This window comes from Heliconius melpomene, chromosome 7, assembly GCF_056956725.1.
Source record: "Heliconius melpomene rosina isolate 202511_hmr_F chromosome 7, ASM5695672v1, whole genome shotgun sequence".
Taxonomy (NCBI): domain Eukaryota; kingdom Metazoa; phylum Arthropoda; class Insecta; order Lepidoptera; family Nymphalidae; genus Heliconius; species Heliconius melpomene.
In genome coordinates this window covers 12,463,238-12,483,317 of record NC_140395.1, presented here as the reverse complement: position 1 = coordinate 12,483,317, position 20,080 = coordinate 12,463,238, and positions in this window count along the sequence as shown.

Sequence of the window (20,080 nt, the reverse complement as noted above, 5' to 3'; positions counted from 1 at the left end):
TATAATTGAACTTCATTTCATACAAAATGAGTACATACGCCTACAAACATAAGTTTGTAAATTTTTATGTTTCTTGCTACAATCCTGAAACTGGTACGAAACCCTTGGTGCGCGAGTTCGACTCGCACTTCACCGGTTCTTTATTAATTATTCCCCTGATCTAGTTACAGAAAGAAACGAAAACAGTAATATATATTCACACACGAAGAAACTATAGAATCAACATAATTTTTTACTTCAAATTGCAATTACAAAGCATAATAATATATTATTTACCTTTACAATATTCAAAACACTTTCTCAATACCTACTATGGGTTAGTGACGCTGTATTTACTCGAACATTATAACTCATACGTTAATAATGAATACATCCCTACAGAAGGTTGAAAACACTCGTATCCTGCTCAAAATAGCTAAGTAAAGCAAAGAAAAATAATTTAAAAAAAACCTGACATCCCACATGTAGGCTGCATATTCTCAAAATACGCAGCAAATTAAACAACGTGTGTTTACTGAAAGTATTAAAATGTTTAAAGTATTGTTACAAAAAAGGCAGGAACGAGACCATTAGTCAATATAAGGGAGTTGTTTTAAAAATTTGCACTCGCACAGGTTGAATAAACTGTTACAACAAATTTTATGAAGGCCTTTCGAGTTGAAATGTTGATGTGGTTATTTATTTTTATTTGTTATTTTATTTTAATTGTCATTGTGGAGATGATGGTATTGACTGAGATGGATATGGATTCAAATCTGAGTTAAGTGTTTATTATTTAAAAAATGTGTCATATAAAAGAAAAAGCAGCAACGTCCATTTTTTTTAAATTAACTAAAAAACGTAGTTTTTCTCAAAGAGAAATTCTAAATAATTATGAGAATATAAGGTAAATTATTTCTACAATTTTTTCCATTAAAATTTTCAAGACAACAAAAAAATAAAAAACAAATTTAGATGAACATAAAAAAAGACCTCAAAGCTTATTATAACATTAATTTCAACTTTAACTTTTAAATTTTCTTTGAAGAAAATCTGATTATTTATAATTTCGAAAACATTTTTTATTTCAACTTTTTAAGAATAATCATGCAAAAAAACCAGACAATTGTCGATCGCCCCCGTCTCAACGGAAACGCGCCGTAAATGGAATACTGTGTTGTGCATGCCTTTATTACGACGCCATCTTGTTCAACTGGTTGCAAGGTGTGGCAACATTGCTACCTGTCAAAAATGACGAATATATTTTTAATTTGTTATGATTTTTATATTATTGTAAATAGATACAAAAGGACTGATAATTAATAAGCGTTCATGGATATACCTACTTTGTTTTTTTTTGCATATCGAAACGGGATAATTAATTATTTTTATATTCTCACTCTGGTTAGTAGACAAAGATGGTGTTAAGTTTCGCCATTTAATACGCAATGTATTGAAAATAAAGCGGAAGTGTTGTAGCACTAGGTCTCATCTACTTGCTCGTGAGCTTAAGCGGGAGATAGCGTGAATGTAATCAATCAAAAATCAAATCAATAATTTACATAAATATAATAATATCATTATTATTAATTAGCTATTGTTAGAATGATATAGTATGTAATTATATATTTTATTTTACTTTGATGTTCACACTGTTTGTTATTATATAGATAAATATTTTTATTCTATAAATTAAAGCTATTTAATTTAAAATAAAAAAGTTAGTAAAAAAATATAATATAATAAATCAATTGTATTCAATCTGATAATAATAAATCAAAACTTATAATTTCTATTGGCGCCATTGTGGTGCATTTACAAAGCTGGCTATACACGCGATAGACGAATGCTTATTATCTAAAATATGTTTTTTTTTTCATATAATAATTTTGCGAAAAAAATATAAATCATTTTTACTCAACACACATTTTCCGTAACGTAGTAAAGCCTCTTTCCACGAATGCAGATTAAGTCTTTGCAATTGAATCCAGTGGTCAATAATACCCAAGAAAAAGTGATAAAAGAGGAAGGTTTATATGAATGCATATTATATAGGTTTAGTCCCAACGAGCGAAACCGCGAATAGAACACTAATTATAATATAAATTGATAGTAAGTAGAGAATCCAGTACAACAGGTCAACAAAAAGAAAGCCAAGTCGAAAAAAAAAGAGATTACACACTACGTTCTCCTTACCTAATCAGCTTCATAAAAGATATAAAAAAAAGCTCTATTTTAAAAATGTCGTTATTCAACAACAATTTAATGTACATGTAATATAAGCCATTAACTAATTTATAAACATGTGTAGTATCGCGTGTCCGTCTGCAGGCGGAGGATATCCGTACATCTCTGATGAATATTTTATTATTATCATGTATTGTTTCGTCGACGATCTAAGTCAGAAGTCTTAAGCACGTCAGCCACTCGTGTTATTTGAAGCTTTTATTGTTATCTTAGAATAAAAAAGGGGTATTTAGAACTATTAAATATGATAAATTTAGTAAAAATTATACTGCCATAGAATTAATTATACATGAGCACTTTTTACATTAACTTATACTTAGTCATTGTGTTAAATTTTTTAATTAATTTCTATATGAGTTTTATACAGATAAATGTTTACTCTATGTCTCAAAAGTTAAGCTTAAAGTGGGAAACGGAGTGTCGTATATTCCCTAAAGGTTTATTGTCGTTCCTACGATATGAGTACACTAACTGCGGCGTTTATCTCCGCTTTCTAACGTTAGAGTTCTACTACTTTCTAGAGTTACGGTGCACGGTGCATTCCGCGACAGAAGGTGTAGGGAACCTAGTGTTAATCTCCCTCTCCACTTCATTCCCCATTTTCCGTCGAATTCTGGAGGCATTAATTCTTATTTGGCTCACTTCAATTGGGTTACTCTCTCATTATATACCATATGACAGTATTATCGTGGTCTTAGTGTAATACCACGATCTATTATATAAAGCGGTGGATGTTGATAGCCTTTTTCTAGCCTTAATGAAGCTTATCTGGACTTAGCTTAGTTTATCATACGGATTTATTTTTTCTAGTGCATTCCTAAGTTTAATCTGTTTTATTTGTTTATTTGCTGTTAAACATTTGTTTCCGCTTAGGAATTAGGCTGAAGAGAATCTAGTGTCAAAACATTCCGTTTCCCACTTTTCACCGAGTTTTAGAGGCATTGCGTGTTGAATAGCGGTCACCAAAGCAGAGAAACGAAAATATTAAATATTTCATTACTTTGACTTTCGAATCGAACCTACAATCATCGCAATAACAGTCAGACATTGTTGTACGCGCTGTTTAGTAGTTAAAGTGTTAGGTACAAACAATCACAGTATTCGCATCACGTTTGCGTCGCAAAAATTTGTTTAGCGCCCGGAAACGGCCATTTTTTTCTTCTCTTTTATAACCGACGCCTTGCACAAACGCATTCTGCCTACATTTTGATTCATGAATTAAAAATATCACACGCGCCATTTGTTATAATATAAACATGTAAAGCTTTTCTTTAACTTCACGCTGTACCCTGCTATAGGAGAGAGAGCTAGAGGGAACCTAGTGTTAAGACCTTCCGTTTCCCACTTTCAGTTTCAATTTGAATGGGGGGACTTAATAAGGTGCTTTTTCCACCAGAGCGCAGAAATTAGAATATTAATAAAAGACTCCTCCGAGTGAGAATTGAACCGACAACCGTCATGTCTACAATCGCACGTTAGTGTCACTGTGCTAACACGGCCTCAAAGGTCTTCTGTTTCAGTAAAGATGATATTGTAAATGTATACATTTGTATGTAGATTGCTTGTTTCATTTAATTTTATTACTGTTAGTACTAATTTAACGATATTTGGATGCTATGGCAGAAACATTTTACACTTTTGCCTTTTTTCTTATAAAGTGATGTCGACGAACGGTCGTTTATGTCATGCAAATGTCACGGGACCGCCAAAATTATGCGCCAGATACTATTTTTATTGTTGTGATTCAATCATTATTATAATTAACGTGAATTATGGGTGCTACATACACACAAATAAGTACTGCAATAATAAGACATATATATGGCTATAGTTGTATGCTTATAGTGGGTATATTTTTGTAGTTTTATTTTTTTTCCGCATAAAAGAGTGGGCAAATAGCGTTCAGGGCGGGAAAGAGAAGAGATTTATCGTATTATAGTATTACAGTATAGTATAGCAAAGGAGTGGAACTCCCTGCCTGCTGAACTGTTCCCCGCCATGTATAACCTGGCCCTCTTTAAAGAACGAGTGAATAGGCACTATCTAGGCAAGCATGCTCCACCTTCGCTCGCATCGTCACTTACCACCAGGTGAGATAGCGTACAAATGCTTGCCTATCTACAATAATAAAAAAAAAATACTGTCCAAACGGACAAAAATTGTTGACAGGTATGAGCTGTAAACTAAGCATCGCTCTTTATTTTGCCAAGGCAAAAAGACTATTTGGAAAAGGAATGTTCTAAATTATACACGACTATTCTTTCCAGGCAGCTTAATAGTACAAAATTTCGCAATACAAAAATCAAGGATTAGGTATATTGATACAGATCGAATCAATGTAAATGGTTAAAGTAACTTGGTGGAAAGAAGGCATGGAATTTGAAAAGTAACTTGTCTGAGTGAGCCGAGTGTCATTTACATTCGAACACCCACTTCGCGTTTCGCATGAGCACTTAAATTCCCCAAAAAAATAATCAGATTTTATCTCACGATGTAGTAATCTTTAATTTTATCTTTGCAATAAAATTGTATACAATATGTTAGCAATTGTTCTTGACAGCACAAAAATATATGAAGGATTCCAGATTTTTAAATATATTGAGTTTGTTATATCTGTAATAAATTAAGTCCGTGGTAGTGGGACGGTGCCTAAACCATCGGAGGAATAATATTTATATAAATAATTTAGTTATTCTCTGGTAAACAAAACGCGGCGTTGAGTTCCACAAATCAACATGTAATATCTCGAAAATTGCGTGGAATGTGGGAAAAGAAGTGTTTTACACCAGGTTCCCACTGTGTGTCCCGCTAGGCGGAAAACAACGTGAGATGAAACAAATCTCTGATGAGGATGTAGCCATCCCCAATCTCTACCCATTAAAAAAGTTATTATTTGACAAATATTTTTCTCTGCAAACACGTTTTTCTACAAAATGAGGACTAGACATATTTGCCACATATCGCCATGATATAGAACCCAGAACCATCACATATAAATAACTACATACAATTTTTCCCTTTACTAGTCTATTTGCACAAAACGATTTCCATATAAAACAAATAAGAAACACACATCGAAGGCGTCAACGTCATGAGGTATTTTCATACAAACTCGTATATTTATCGCATTTCCTTGAACATGAATCGATAAATACAAATAGTACAAAACGGCGATTCATGTGTTTCTGTGAAGCGACGCAGTACACCCTTGATGCATTTTGATAATGCGGCTTATCAATACACTTGATAATTGATATAGTATACATATATCACCAAATATACTTCTTACTATAAGTACAAGTACCTACTTTACTTTTAAATATCTCGAAAAAGTTTAGTATAGAGGCCGCTGTAGCGCACTAGCTATAGTGTTTAACTGTTAACGTGACGGTTGCGGGTTCGATTGCATCCTTGAGTGTAAGTCGAATATTTTTTTTGGTTTTTTCGCTTTTGTAAGAATCTAAGCATTCCTTCATTCGGTGAGGTAAGAAAATATTAAATATTTCATTTGTCCGAGTTGGAATCGAACCCATAACCGCCGCGTTTGCAGCTGCACCCCTGCGTCGCGACGGCCCCAATTAACAATTGTGGCTTTAGCAAAAATATTTATGTTGATGTTAATACAATAAAAGAAGCAAATCAATAAATATGCTAATTTCACTAAGCTCAAAAGTAGGTACTGTATAATTTACTTCTGGAATTAATTTTAAATAGATACTTAACGATATTATTTAGCACAAGACAATAACAACATAAATAAATTGTAATATAAATAGCGTCATAGAATTTCTACATAGCTAAAGATAAGTACGTATGGTTTAGTCGTCAAAGAAGTTTTTCTTCTGGCTGTCTGGTTTCCAAGAGACGCATTCGAGTCCCGGTACGATAATTATTATTACGTTTTTATAAGCATGCGAAGCGCAACAGTTTAAGAAAAACTCGCGAAAACCTATTCAAAAAGTCTACTCAAAACCACCTTTCCTCCATACTTTCCTAAAAATTCATTCTTTAAGTAATGTAAACAGTACCTTAACAGTTCCCGCGTGATAAGCAATCGCCCACGTGTGCTATCACGCTATCAGCGATACAGTTGGCGCCGGTCTGTGGACTAGATAACGTAAGAACGCCTCGAAGTACACCAGTAATACTAATCTACGCTGTAAACGTGTCAAAGCAGGATATTGATATGCTGGATTGAGGTTTTTTTGATGTCAAATGGGTCATGGCAGGATTTCATGGCTTGTAGTTCATTTATTTTATAGTATTTAGTTTAAAAAGTTGTTGGCGATCGGAAAAACTTGTCAAAATAATCCCCAATTGTGGATCCGCAGTTTTGAAGAGTTATGACAAAGTATTATTGTATTCTTTTTTTAATTTTCACGCTGTATCTCGCACACAGCAGGGTGAGCAGAGGGAACCTGAAACTAATGGTAAGATACTCCGTTCCCATTAAGATACTTCCGTTCCCCATTTTCCATCGAGTTCTGGAGGTATTCCATGTTGAATGAATGAATGAATTCAATACCGCGCTTTCCCTTGTTACCAGAGCTAGGAATTTTATCAAGTGTGAATCGAACCCATAACCTGTAGCTTACTGTCACACTCTTGTGTCCCTGCGCTACGACTGGCCTCTGAGAAGAAAATTTTCAAATATTAATTTTTCTAATAAACTTATCGTTATATATTTTCTTGCCCCAAAAGAACTCGGGACTTACGATTGTCGCCTATCTTTTACAGCTAATCCTTCGTGGATTATCACATTCGTGAATCACAATTGTACTATCATGTAATATGTGATAAATTTTACATTAAATGTTTGTAATTTGATAGCAAAAAAATATTTCTTTTGTACGTGTAGGTACACTCAAAAAGAAAATTTGAATTCTTTTTTAAATTCCCTAAATATTATTTTATATAATAATTTTCATTTAGTAGTACTTTTTATATAAATTGCATACATATTGTATGTTATATTTAAATTTTAATTAAGAGAATCACTATATCAGCCGTCTACACTTACTCAATCATTAAGCTAAACGAAACCAATTCGTACTCAAAATATATCTTAAGATTTATCTGCAACATAACGTATTCATCACGAAGTAAATTGATCTGTACATTAGTGTTGAGACATGTTAGTTGAAAGGACAATTTGTTAATTTAGTGTGAGAAAAGTTTTAGTGGTCGTGCATTTTTATTTATTTCTGACACATCTGCATTTCGCGAGTTGAGAAGAGTGTTTAAGTTCTCCGCTGACTGTGGAAATGAGAATATTTTGATCCTGACGAATTTGTTTAATTGAAAGCGCTAATCTCAGGGTAATCCCTGAGTTGGAATTTAAAAAAAAATCTTTGTATTTGATAGTTTATTGATCGGAGAGGCTATAGACATTTCTATTCAAACATAGGAAGCAAAGCCGCGGACAGAAACAAGTTCTAAATAAAAGCATTTTCTGAGTTAAAATAAATATTTTTTCTTGTTCTTTTTTTATTTGTAGTTTTGAAAGTAGGCCTCATAATTCTATGTACTGGCGTAATTAGAATCAGAATTGAAATATCATTCAGAAATAGAATATCATCAATACACATATTCTAAGTTCCATTTTGAATTAAAATTATATAACTCCATAAGAAACAACATTATCTAAACTATTTAAAAATGTTGTGCAATTTTCAGGAAACGCTGAATAAGGTTGACACAACCAACCGTTTTGAGTGATTCTTTATCAAATAAACATTTCAAAACAAATGTTTTATACATACAAGTAAAGTGGGTTAATTAGGAGGTGATAAGATAGAGGTGATAAGACGGTGCGACAATCTAACGACGAAGTATGAAGCTGCTCTTCGTAAATACTCAGGTTATCAATAGTTTATTTGTTGGAGATAACTCACCAAAAATGTTGCTTGTTTGGTTTGGTCATGTGAGAAACTGGGATTTGGTTTTTTTTTTTTATTATATTTAGGTGTTATACTTGTTTCAGGCTTGATTGGAAATGTGATGGATGGGGGGTTTGATTTCTATTTGATTATGAATATGTGGAAAAGAGAGTGAAGCTAAAAATGAAATACATGTACTTGTTACAGAAATTGCTGATCCGATACTTGTGAATGCACGTGTAATTGAACAAGGAAAACAAAAGATTAATTGATATTATTAATCTAAGGACAAATCCTTACATATTTTGTTAGTTTATAGTTTATACAATTGAATTTATATTGTAATATCGATATGCAATGTCTGTATATAGATGAAAACTGAAGAACAACAATTATTTTGTTGACAGTTATTTAAAGCTGTATTTCTTTCTGCCAACCTGTCATCATGGCGCATAGTAGTAACATCTGTAGACCATTTATGCATTGAGTTATGGATCTCTTTTTAACGTCCATCTACTATTGCGTAATATTGTCTCTTTACCGTACATTCTCCTTTGTCTGTTTTCCATTCAACGTGACATTGGCGAAGTGATTAGTGCTGAACTGACACGCTCGGATGGCGATAATTAAAGAACAACAACAACAACATCTGTAGACGCGAGAAGGACAACAGACAAAATACAGAGTTCTGCCACTCAACACGCAATATCGGTTGGAAAGTGGAGAAAGAAATGTCTTAACATAAGGTTATCTCAGTCTACTCTGCCTACGTGCAAGACAGCGTTCTGTTAAACCTGTAAAACATGGTAAGCATGTGAGAATAAAACCAAATAAGAATTGTCTGTTTCATATATTTTTTATATTCGGTCTGACACTGTAAAAACGCCAGGCAGTCGTTACGTTTACAAAAACTTAAACTGTAAAAATAAATAAAATAAAATAATTTAGATATAAAAAATGGTCGTGCAATGCAATCTTTAGAACATAATATATCAAGACCTATTTTTTTCGTAGTTGAACATGCTATCGCCTAGATTATCTGTCGGTTATCTTTTGGAATGGCATGTTTATCTATATGATAAATATTAAAGTTGATTATACAACATTAAATAAAAATAAATATTATCTATACTAGGGATGCATGCAGCCTATAGCACACTTATGAGGATATTTTTTTTATTAAATAATTTAATAAAACTTTTATTTTATTATTTATATTTAATAATAAAATTGACGTGACCGGGTCTGAACTGATATACTGACGGATAGTCAAAGCGAACTAATTGAACTATAAGTAGCTTCTTTTTCGGTTAAAACCGAAAGCAAATAGGTATGTTAATTGTCTAGAGTACGCTACATACAAATACGAAACGGCATTTCGATAATCTATACTAACATTATAAAGCTGAAGAATTCATAAGAGGCCAGTCGTAACGCAAGGCTGGCTCCAGAATTCGGCGGAAAGTTCGGTGGTCCAGAACGGATGGGAAAAGAGTGTTTTATCGGTTGGTATTCAGGTTCCCTTTGCCTACTCAGCTAAGTGCGGGATACTGCGTGAAAGTATTTAAAAAAAATAAAAATTGAAATGAAAATTGAAAGAAAAATTGGAGTATCTATATTTTATTATTTTAATGCTCTAATCTTCGAAGGTTGTGATATTTCATTTAAGACTGCGTTTTGAACGTCATGATAACGATGATTTCCTGAATCGTGACCTCGCCAACATTTATCTTTCAGCACACATTTATGCGTACCTACTCCGGATCTTTTCTTAAGAAAAGTAAAGTTTTCCATAATTTTCTTGTGACAAATAATTTTATGCTAGCCGCGGTTTTGAATCTACTACTTAATATAGGATAGTTAGGTATAGGTTCCCAGGTTCTCTATGCCTACCCTGCAAGCGTGAAGCTAAAAATAATCAAATAGTTTTTACAATTGATTATTTTATAATTGAGATATGTTATCGTTAAAATATTAATTACTATGCATATATTATGTTAAATGGGGTATAATAAGAAATCAGACTTCCGCTTAAGTCACGTGTTTTACTTAAAATATATGCGAGTAATAATGATAAGGTAATCTATTTAATCGACTTCAAAAAAAGGAGGCTATGAGTTTAATCTGTGTATATGTACCTATAACATATTTTTGCAATTGAAGTTGATTTAATTTTGTAAATATTAAATATTAAAGTTAAAGTTTCAACTTTCCAAGTCCAGTAGTTTAGTCTGAGCTGTGTCTGTCAGTCACTCAGTAACGAATCTCTTTATACATATAGGTATAGGATGAACTAACCAAAAAGTGCACATAAAAACAAAAAAAAGCATGCACATGTATGAGCTAAATTAGCAATGACGCCTGCGCAGTTTCCCACAGAAAGAGTACAGCCAACATAAAAAATATTTAAGTTTTTTTTATTTTTAGTAAGAAAAAAAGTATTAAATAGAAAATTTTCTTAACTTCAAGGGAGAATTTATATTTACTAAGACAAAGTACATTCGCCCACATGAGAATATTGCGTTTTATATAATTATTTATTGTATAATAAAATAACAGCTAGGCCATCTGATTCTGACACATATTTAATTATAGGTGCATTTGGAAACTTAACATTAATTGATTGTAAAAAAACTATATCATTATAAAAAAAAACATTCATATAAAGAAACATAATTATGTAAATATATTGTCGTCCGTACACTGACAGGATGTTATTTAGTTTCATATTGAGTTCGCAAAAATAAAAAGAGTCTAGTGATTAATGAATAGCGGTCGAACGTCTTAATTCATTGCAGTTACGCGTTATTTACGAACATTTACGTTTTAACGGTTATTGTGAACCGTAGTACCGTTGTGGCGCAGTGCGAAATATATCTAGCTGTAAATGAATACGGTTACAGTTTCAAATAGTGTAAGATGTGGTTTGGATTGTATTGACAGCTTTTGTAATCGTTGCTACTGGCCAGAATATGAATGAAGATAATAAATCTGCTTTAAGAGGCAGAGGAAACCTGCAAGGAAATCAATGCCACGCTTTGCCTCGTTATCAGAGCTAGCAAATGAAAATATTAAATATTTCATTTTCTCAAGTGGGAACTGAACTCACAACCTTTCGCGATTACATTCGCATGCTTGTGTCTACACTATAACCAGTTTATATTAGGTATATAGAGACATTTAATAATTTAAGGAATAAGTTGTAGAATATCAGTTATATATCAAAGACCAAACACCGTACCAGCCTGTATGAGGAAAGATACCGGAAATGGTAGAATTCTTCACTGAACCTGTTTATAGATATTGAGATAGAGCCATTGAAACATTCGTCATCGATTCAGGCTTAAAATATAATTATAAAAAATCGTAGATCAAAGATTTCAAAACTTGTCATATATTATGATTTATTAATAATAGAATTTCTTGACGTCACTGCAGCGCTGTTTAGACGTTTTCGTGTTAACTGGATAGTGGTGGGTTGAAATGTTGTTCTTAGAAATGCAAATTTTGAATATTTTTATTTCTCTGCTAGGTATTGCTAGAAAAAAATAGACATACATTTCCGCTACATTATACTTAGTGTTCCTATTTTTTTGTTAAAATGTAAAACGGAGTGACCTTCCACTAAGATTGGTTTTCTACTTCGTAAGATATGAGAGATTTAAATAACATATGAAATTTAACACGAACTCGAAAGCGCTGGTTCAAATACCGCGTCGTTATTTTTTATATTCTTCTAAAATATTCTGCTATTCTTTGCGTGAAAAAATATTTTTTGGAACAATAACATATGAGAGATTGAGGCTAGTCGTGGCGCAGGGGCAGAACGTATGAATGTAAACTAAAGGATTCGGCGGAAAGTGGAGAGAAGAGTGATTAATTCACTACTAAGTTCTTTCTGCCTATGCTGCTACGGATTACAGCGTGAAGCTGGAAAAAAAGAGATTGATAAGTCAAAATAAAGTATATACTTACCAAATTATCTTTGAAATCGTTCAAAATCATGACTAATATTGTTAGCGATACATTCACACCCTAGATTGTTTTCAATTAAGAGGCGCACTCTCTCTGTATGTGCGAATGAACTGAGCACGCCAGTGGAAAGTAGTAGTTAATTTAAAGTAGGTGAATTTAGGACCCTGGTACATTATTTTCGAAATTATAAATTATATTGAAGTCACTTCCCAATCCTGCTATCTGCGGGATACCGCGTGAAAATAGAAAAAAGTTGTTAATTAGTTTTCTTTGACAATTAATTTAAATTAATTTAAGGTTCATTTGTGATTTATTTATTTTAAACTTCGATTCTCTCTCGAGATTAGATATTTTATATTTTCATTTGTTCGCTCTGGTGTCGTGGTAAAGCGTGGTATTGAGATCCGCCACCCAATACGCAAGGGCTCTAAAATAGACATATGATATAGTTATATGTAAGATATTTAAAAAGTTAAACGTGCTCATTTACCTCTAATATCACGTAACAGTCCGTCAGGTCAATGGACAGCTAATAAAAAATAAAGATTTTGGCATTCGTTTGAAGTGGATATTTACGGAACTAGGCTTCAAAGAATTGCTATATTAAGTGTTTAACGTGTTTTTTTTTTATTTTAGTACATTTCTTACATAACGCAGTGTAGACAAACAGAATCAATCATACGTAGATATATCATTATATTTTAATGACACTTGTCATGGAACTCAACACGGTAAAAAATATTGTACGTACTAATTTGTTTCATTATTGTTTTTTAGCGTTCATGCTGTTGCAGGGTAAGCAGAGGGAACCTGGAAAATTTCCAACACCGCGCGGTGTTGCCTCGTTACTAGATTCCACGTGGAAATCGGACTCACAACCGTCGAGCTTACAATAGCACTCTTGTGCCAACGGGTCACAGCGGCGTTACCAACGGCAACTGGGAATCAACCCGCAACCGTCACCTTATCAATCGCTCGCTTGGGGCAGCTGCGCTACGACGGCCTTATTTGTACTGCAATAAAATAAGCATTTTTCCCATTTACAGTTTCGTATTTTCACTTTGTATTGCCAGAGCGGAGAAATAGAAATAATTCATTCCTCAGGGTGGTGGATAGCCTTATTTCCTAGTATTTTCTCTATTAGAATTTGAACTCACTATTATAGCGTACAGATGAACGCTACCCCGCGCTACAAGAAAGTTACATAAATATTAATACTTTTGTCATAATAGGGAAACTGGCAACTTCACCATTAAAATTAACATTTCTATAAAAATATTAGAAGAATATTATATTTATTATGTTAGAAGTTTTAACATAACAATGTAGATAAATATAATAAAGTCCGAGCTACGATTTATTAATAGGTACTTTTATAAGTGAACATGGGCAGCTAAAACGCTACAACCGATTGTGCGTACTTTAAAGAAAACAAAAACCTAGAGTTTTACTATTTGCATCTTATATCGATTAATATATAATATTTTTTGGCAAATTTACTATAAATTTATTGAGTTTTAATTTGATTTTTTTTACAAAATTATGTAAGTGGGTGCAAACCACTAACTAAGCTGCAGTAATTTTTAAGTGTAAAGTATATAATATCTCAATAACAAAAATATCACTCAAATTATAAATATATTATAGGTGATGTAATCACGACAGGTTGTGGGTTCGATTCCCGCTCAAGGAACACCGCCATTCAACACGCAATGATTCCAGAATTTGACGGAAACCAAAGTATCTTAACACTAGGCTCCCACCGCCCTGCAACATGCGGGATACAGCGTGAAAGTAAAAAATATACAGATGTAACATTTTAGCCGCCTAATAAGTTTTATACGGAGCGTGCCCGCGACACGCATAAATCATAGCGACGATTGATCTTCCATTTGTATCGTGTGGACTGTATCGTTTGTCAATGACGCATACCTACATTTGACGTTGGTTAAAGAAGACCTCCACTGGCTGGTTCATTATAAATTATTTAATGAATGAACTGGCTCGTGAAAATTTTGTTTTAAAGTTACAGTTTTATTTAGCCTCCGGCTGTTTTCGGGATACCCTAGGGGGTAAGCAGAGGGATATTCTTAGTGTTAAGGGACTCTGTTTCTATTAAAACAGTTTCTTACTTTTCGCCAAATTTTGGAAGAATTGCATGTTAAGTGATGGAACCCAATGCCTCAACACCAGAGCGAAGAAATTAAATATTTCATTTACTCGAGTGATAATCGAACCCACAACCATTTCGCGTTTGTAGTTACTGTATATATTTGTAAATATATGTTTTTTTTAATCTAGATCCAAAATAATAAATAGCCAAAGTCGCTGATTCACGCTAGTCTTCCAACTAATGAGTTATACACCCGTGAGAACATTGTAAATTTGAAATTAATTTAACAAGGTGCCTCAAGCTAAATACTATCTACGTATTAACTTAAAAAAAAGCTTAGACTTCCCCCCTACAATTACACACTAAACAGAGCATGAGTATACGAAAACAAACCTACATGATTAGAAGATACCGCAAAATTTAGGGACGGCCTTAATCGTGTATAATCTACGAACATAACCAGTTTAACTAGATCTAGTATATAAAACATTCTTCATAATATACAGGTCTTGCTACACTGGTCTTTGGAACAACCTGCAAAGCCTTTTAACAGTTGAAATTTGAACCTTAATTTAAGGGTCATAAGGTATAATTTGAATAAATTAAAAAAATATGAATCAGCTATACAGTCGAAAGATAATCCGTCAACGTCATTTGAATATGATGACGTTTGATAAAAACTACTTGAAATGACCCGCAAAAAATATATTTGCTTATTGAATATGTCATGGGCGGGTTCTACTAGCTATGGAGCGCGGGTTCGCCTGACAACATCTGACGGGAGATAGATTAAATAAGAAATTTGTTCTATACTTCTATATAATCTGTGGAGCCTTGTTGATTGAGTTTGAGGGTAATGTTAGACAAGAAAAAAATACTTTTTTATTTGAAAAATAATTCCATCTATTTTGTCAAATAAAAAAAAATAATGAGAATTTTATATATGTATTTTGATTGTTTTTTTTTATTTGATGCAGTGGTACTATCTGTAAGCGCAACGGTTGCCGGCTCGTTTGCTACTCTCCCTCTAAGAATAAGACAAAGTGCAGCGTTGAGTTCCATACACAACGACTCAAAAACTGAAAAACTGACTCAAAAAACTTAACCTACCATACTATATATGCAGGATACAGAGGAAAGCTACAATTACGTTACGCGACTATTTGTTTTAAAGTTTTCTTCTTGGTTATATTAGTTTGATCAATTTCTTCATTAACTCGTCCTAGTTAGTCAAAATATTTTTCAATTTCTGCACACTTTGCACAGTACCCACTTACTACCTACTTCGCATGTAAAAGGAAAAGATAAGTAATTCTAGTTTTAATAGCTTTTTTAACAATTTTGTGACTAAAAAGAAATATGTCCCCATGAGAAATTAAACTATCGTTTGTAAACCATGGTATATAACTTTAAAAACAAAATTATTAATTTAATTTTCGTAGGCGTCAAGCGTTCTAGAGAGTTACTTAAGCTCCGAAAACCGGCTTGAGACCGTTAACTTTAAGAAAAACTGTAGACGAGTATTCGTCATTAATTATAAATTATTTAATACATACAATATATAAATTCAATTCAAATTCTCTCTCCGTTCCCCACTTTCTACCGAATTCTGGAGGCATTACGTATTGAGTGGCAGAAGTCAACTCCGTGCTTGGCCCCGATAACAGAGCGAAGAAATGGAAATATAAACGTAAATAAATATTTCACTTCCTCGAGTGGGGATCGAACCCACAACCGTCACGTTACAGTCACACCCTTGTGCCGCTGCGCCTCGACAGCCTCAGTGCTATATATATTTTCAACAATTAAAGTTTATAAATTCACGAACCAAGTGGCCGAGTGTAGGGACTCCGCAAAACGTATAATTGACATTGTAAAATTTTATAACGTGTAATTGTCAACGATTACTGGACATGAGGTTGCGTAAAAATAACTGTTTCGCACAAAAACGGCGTTGTACCGCGAGTGAGTTTAAAACACGATATTGCATGTTATTGATATCTAACTAATTGATAGTCTGATTACTTGAGGTTAGTTGTAGCGCAAGTGCAAGTGTTTGTTGGTTCGATTCCCATTCGACAATTGAAATTTAATATTTTCTTTTCCTCCCTCTGGCAACAAGGCAAAGCACAGCGATCAGTTCCACTTTCCACCGATTTTCCGTCGAATTCTGTAGATATTTCATATGTCTTTAGTATTCTTTTAGACTAGAAAAAAATAAAAGAATTCTTAAAAAAATATTCGACTTACCCAACAATAAACGAAAGCTCCGACACAAAAGCTTAATGTATTTAAATCCAGTTGACGTTGAAAATACTGAAAACGGTGCAAATTGCTTAATCGAAACTATAAATTGGGTGCGATCACGAAGTACCAGTCAATTTCGACTCTCCACAATTATGTGTCGATGCCTTGTAATTTTGGAAAACAAAAAAAAATAGACAATTTTAGATGGTGTTTTCGTTGCTTTGAATGGCAGAATTTAATTGTGTTAGAAATTTGGGTTGGGCACGTAAAGTTGTTAAATATTAGGAAGGTTTAAATTACACATTGCGGCTATTTGTATTTATTTTTAACTGACTTCGAAAAATGAACTCTTATGATGTTTGACCTCTATGTATGTATGTGATATTATTGTAATTGAATTATTTTTCAGCTTCACGATTTATTTTGCGTAAAGGGAGTAGGAATAAAAAACCATGTGATAATGCTTTGGGGAGGCGGAACTAAACGCCGCACTTTATCGTGCCAGAGCTGAGAAGTAAAAATAATTCATATTATTGAACCTGGACTGAACCAAAAACCATCACGCTTACAGTAAGTGCTGCTCTATACGTTCCGTTTTCCTGTATATAACAGGATACGCGAAAAGAAGCTGGGAATCTAATGTTAAGACACTCCGTTTCCATTAAGACAGATTCGTTTCCTACTTTCCATTAAATTCTGGAGGCTTTGTGTGTTGAGTAGTGGAACTCAAAACCACGCTTTGCTTCGTTACCAGGGCGAGGAAATGTAAATATTAAATACTTCATTTCCTTGAACACTCCTATGGAAGTTGAACCACATTCACAACTCTTAAAACTTATCGACAACCACTTGACTGACAAACGACAACACTACAATGGGAGTACAAAATTTATCGTATAAACAACCGTTAGTACTTTAATATATCAATAAAATCAAAGGAAGGAATTTTTAACATAATAAACTTACAAGTGTATACTGCGAAATCTTCGATAAGATCTGCCGATCGGCAAGGTATACCTACTTATTACTTTAAATAATATATATGGAGAGATAGGTAGGTATATATATATACAAAAATTTTGACTGAGAACGCGATGCAATTACGAACATACAAAAATTCAGAGCCGCCGCCAGATAAGAGATGCTGGAAATGGTTGTCGCGTTAAAAAACTTACTTATATAAGAAATATTTTTATAATTGTAATGTATTTTAAACAATTTTTTTGTTAAATTTTCAATTAATTAGGTTAAACATAAGATATGTAAAAAATGCTCTCAGATTCTTATATATGAAGAAAAAGGTTTCTTGCCACCTCTAGATTAAATTTGCCAGACCAATATATTATAAGTCAGGCAGCCTGACCCATATTTTCTATCGATAGGAAACCCATACCATCGTGGGCAAGAAATAAGTGCTCGAAAGATGAATGTTAATGTAGGACTTGAGGAAGACTCATTATTACCAACTAAAACCTCACTTGTGTGCCTGACCCAGACCAAATATAATGAATAATAATAATCTAAATGCACCATCCATTCAACTAAAACTTTATCTCTCAGTCCTCTCAGCCTCGCAAGACCTACCCGCGCGATAAGTGGCCAAGCCTGTACAGGTACACTAAAGAGAAAAAAATAAAGCCCCCGCTCCAGATCAAATGAGACTGGCCGATGCGATCTGGCATAATTACATACCGAATATTGAGGAATTTTCTCGGAAACACCTAGAGGTAAAGCCTTTTGAGAGTACATTAAGCTAATTAATACTTATAATATATATTTTTGGTAAAAAGTATGTATATTTTTGGTATTTTTGATATTTTATTTAACGAAAAACGCTTTGAGCAATCGTTATCGCTTTGGTCTTTTAAATTTTTATTTAAATAGCACTCAGTTTAATTATTATTTATTTAGGAACTTAACTTCTCTAAGTATATAAGTTAATCTTAAAGTATATTTTGCAATTAGTAGAGAACGCACGATGCATTTTGCGGCAAGACCTAATGCCACAGTTTACGTTCCAAGTTCATGGGAATGGAAGTAATTGAACTCACGACCACACTCACTGCACTGCGCCATGGAGGTGATAAATATTATAAAAAATAAGAAGCCTTTAGATATACAATTACCATTATATTATACAATCTTCTATTTTGACACTAATATTATGACATTATAGAGAAGTATCCATTGCTAACCGCAAGCAAAACAATGGCGGCGTTACAAACGCTTGCGCCGCTGATACTTTGCCCTTAGATTAGAAATTAACGTAGAAATGACGTATTGTTCTTTTTAAAAGTAATCGGTCATGAGAAACCGAATATGTTCATTTTTATAATTAATTTGAAAAGTAAATTTTTCTGTTAAATTAAGGCAATGCAAAGTTTTTGGTTTGATTGCAGCGAGATTTTAATAATTAAAGATGCAAATTAAAATTATCAACACTTGGTTGATTGAACATTGATAATTTATTTAGATATTGGATTATTATCTTGTTAAAGTGTGATATTTCGATTTTCACTGACATTTTGCCAGGCATGCAGCAGGCAGGCATCAGAAACCACTCTACATCTCTTACCAAATCAGATCCAGGAAAAATCATCATTGATAAAAACATTTCCCTTAATTAAGATTCAAAATTACTAAAATCAGACTATATTTTGCATCACAATTCTCAAGCTTTGGAAGAAAACCAAGAGTAATGTCAAGAAATTTCGTTATCCACTCTCCTTTCCAATTCCAGACATTACTTGTCGAGTGGTGGTACTCAACGTTGTGACGTGTCTTGATAGAGTGTTGAGATGGGAATCGAAGCCACAACTATAAACGCATATTTCTTTCGCAAAATTCCGATAAGATCACAAGATTCGATTTGATTGTATGTAGGTACGTATGTCTTTCTAATAAAACGCTGTTCTATACTCTCTTCTAAGAAGTTCCCATGAATCCACACTACGTGGTTTGGAGTATTATGTCTATGGGACAAGTGAATTTTATAACTTTGGTTCATTTTACATTTTCAAGGTTCGCTGGTCACACACTCACACTCACACTGTGAAACTTTATTATTTATACTTTCTTTAATCTAGGTACTCTCTTAACCAATCTCTCTTCATTAATCTAAGTTATTATAAAAATAAGAAAATTCTACATACAATCGCGATGCAGTGGTATCATATGGCTGTACAACAAATGTGGGTTCGATACCCACTTGGGGGATGAATTTATTGTCCGCTTTGATCGGAGAAAACTTGGTCGTCTCGACTCGAGCAAAACAATAATTGCTCACATAACTTAATTTTCTTTAAATATTTTTTACGTTAAGAAAAACGGTTAATTGTAATTTAATTTAATTTGGTAAAGATAAAATAACTTAAATTCTCTTATCTTAATTATTATCTCAATTAAGGGTTCTTTATAAGGCCCTACTAATCTGGTCTATATATTGTATAAACAATACTCGCCGGTTAAATTCGCAAACGAAAAATAATTTACAAGTGAAAGTCTATATATATTGCTAATTTACTTCCATCACGTAATAAAAAACTGGAGACTTTTACGGTATTATTCGCTATACATTTAAGAAATAGTATTGATCCGCGGAACTTAACGCCGTAATGCGTTAAAAAGGGCTGCAGCAATA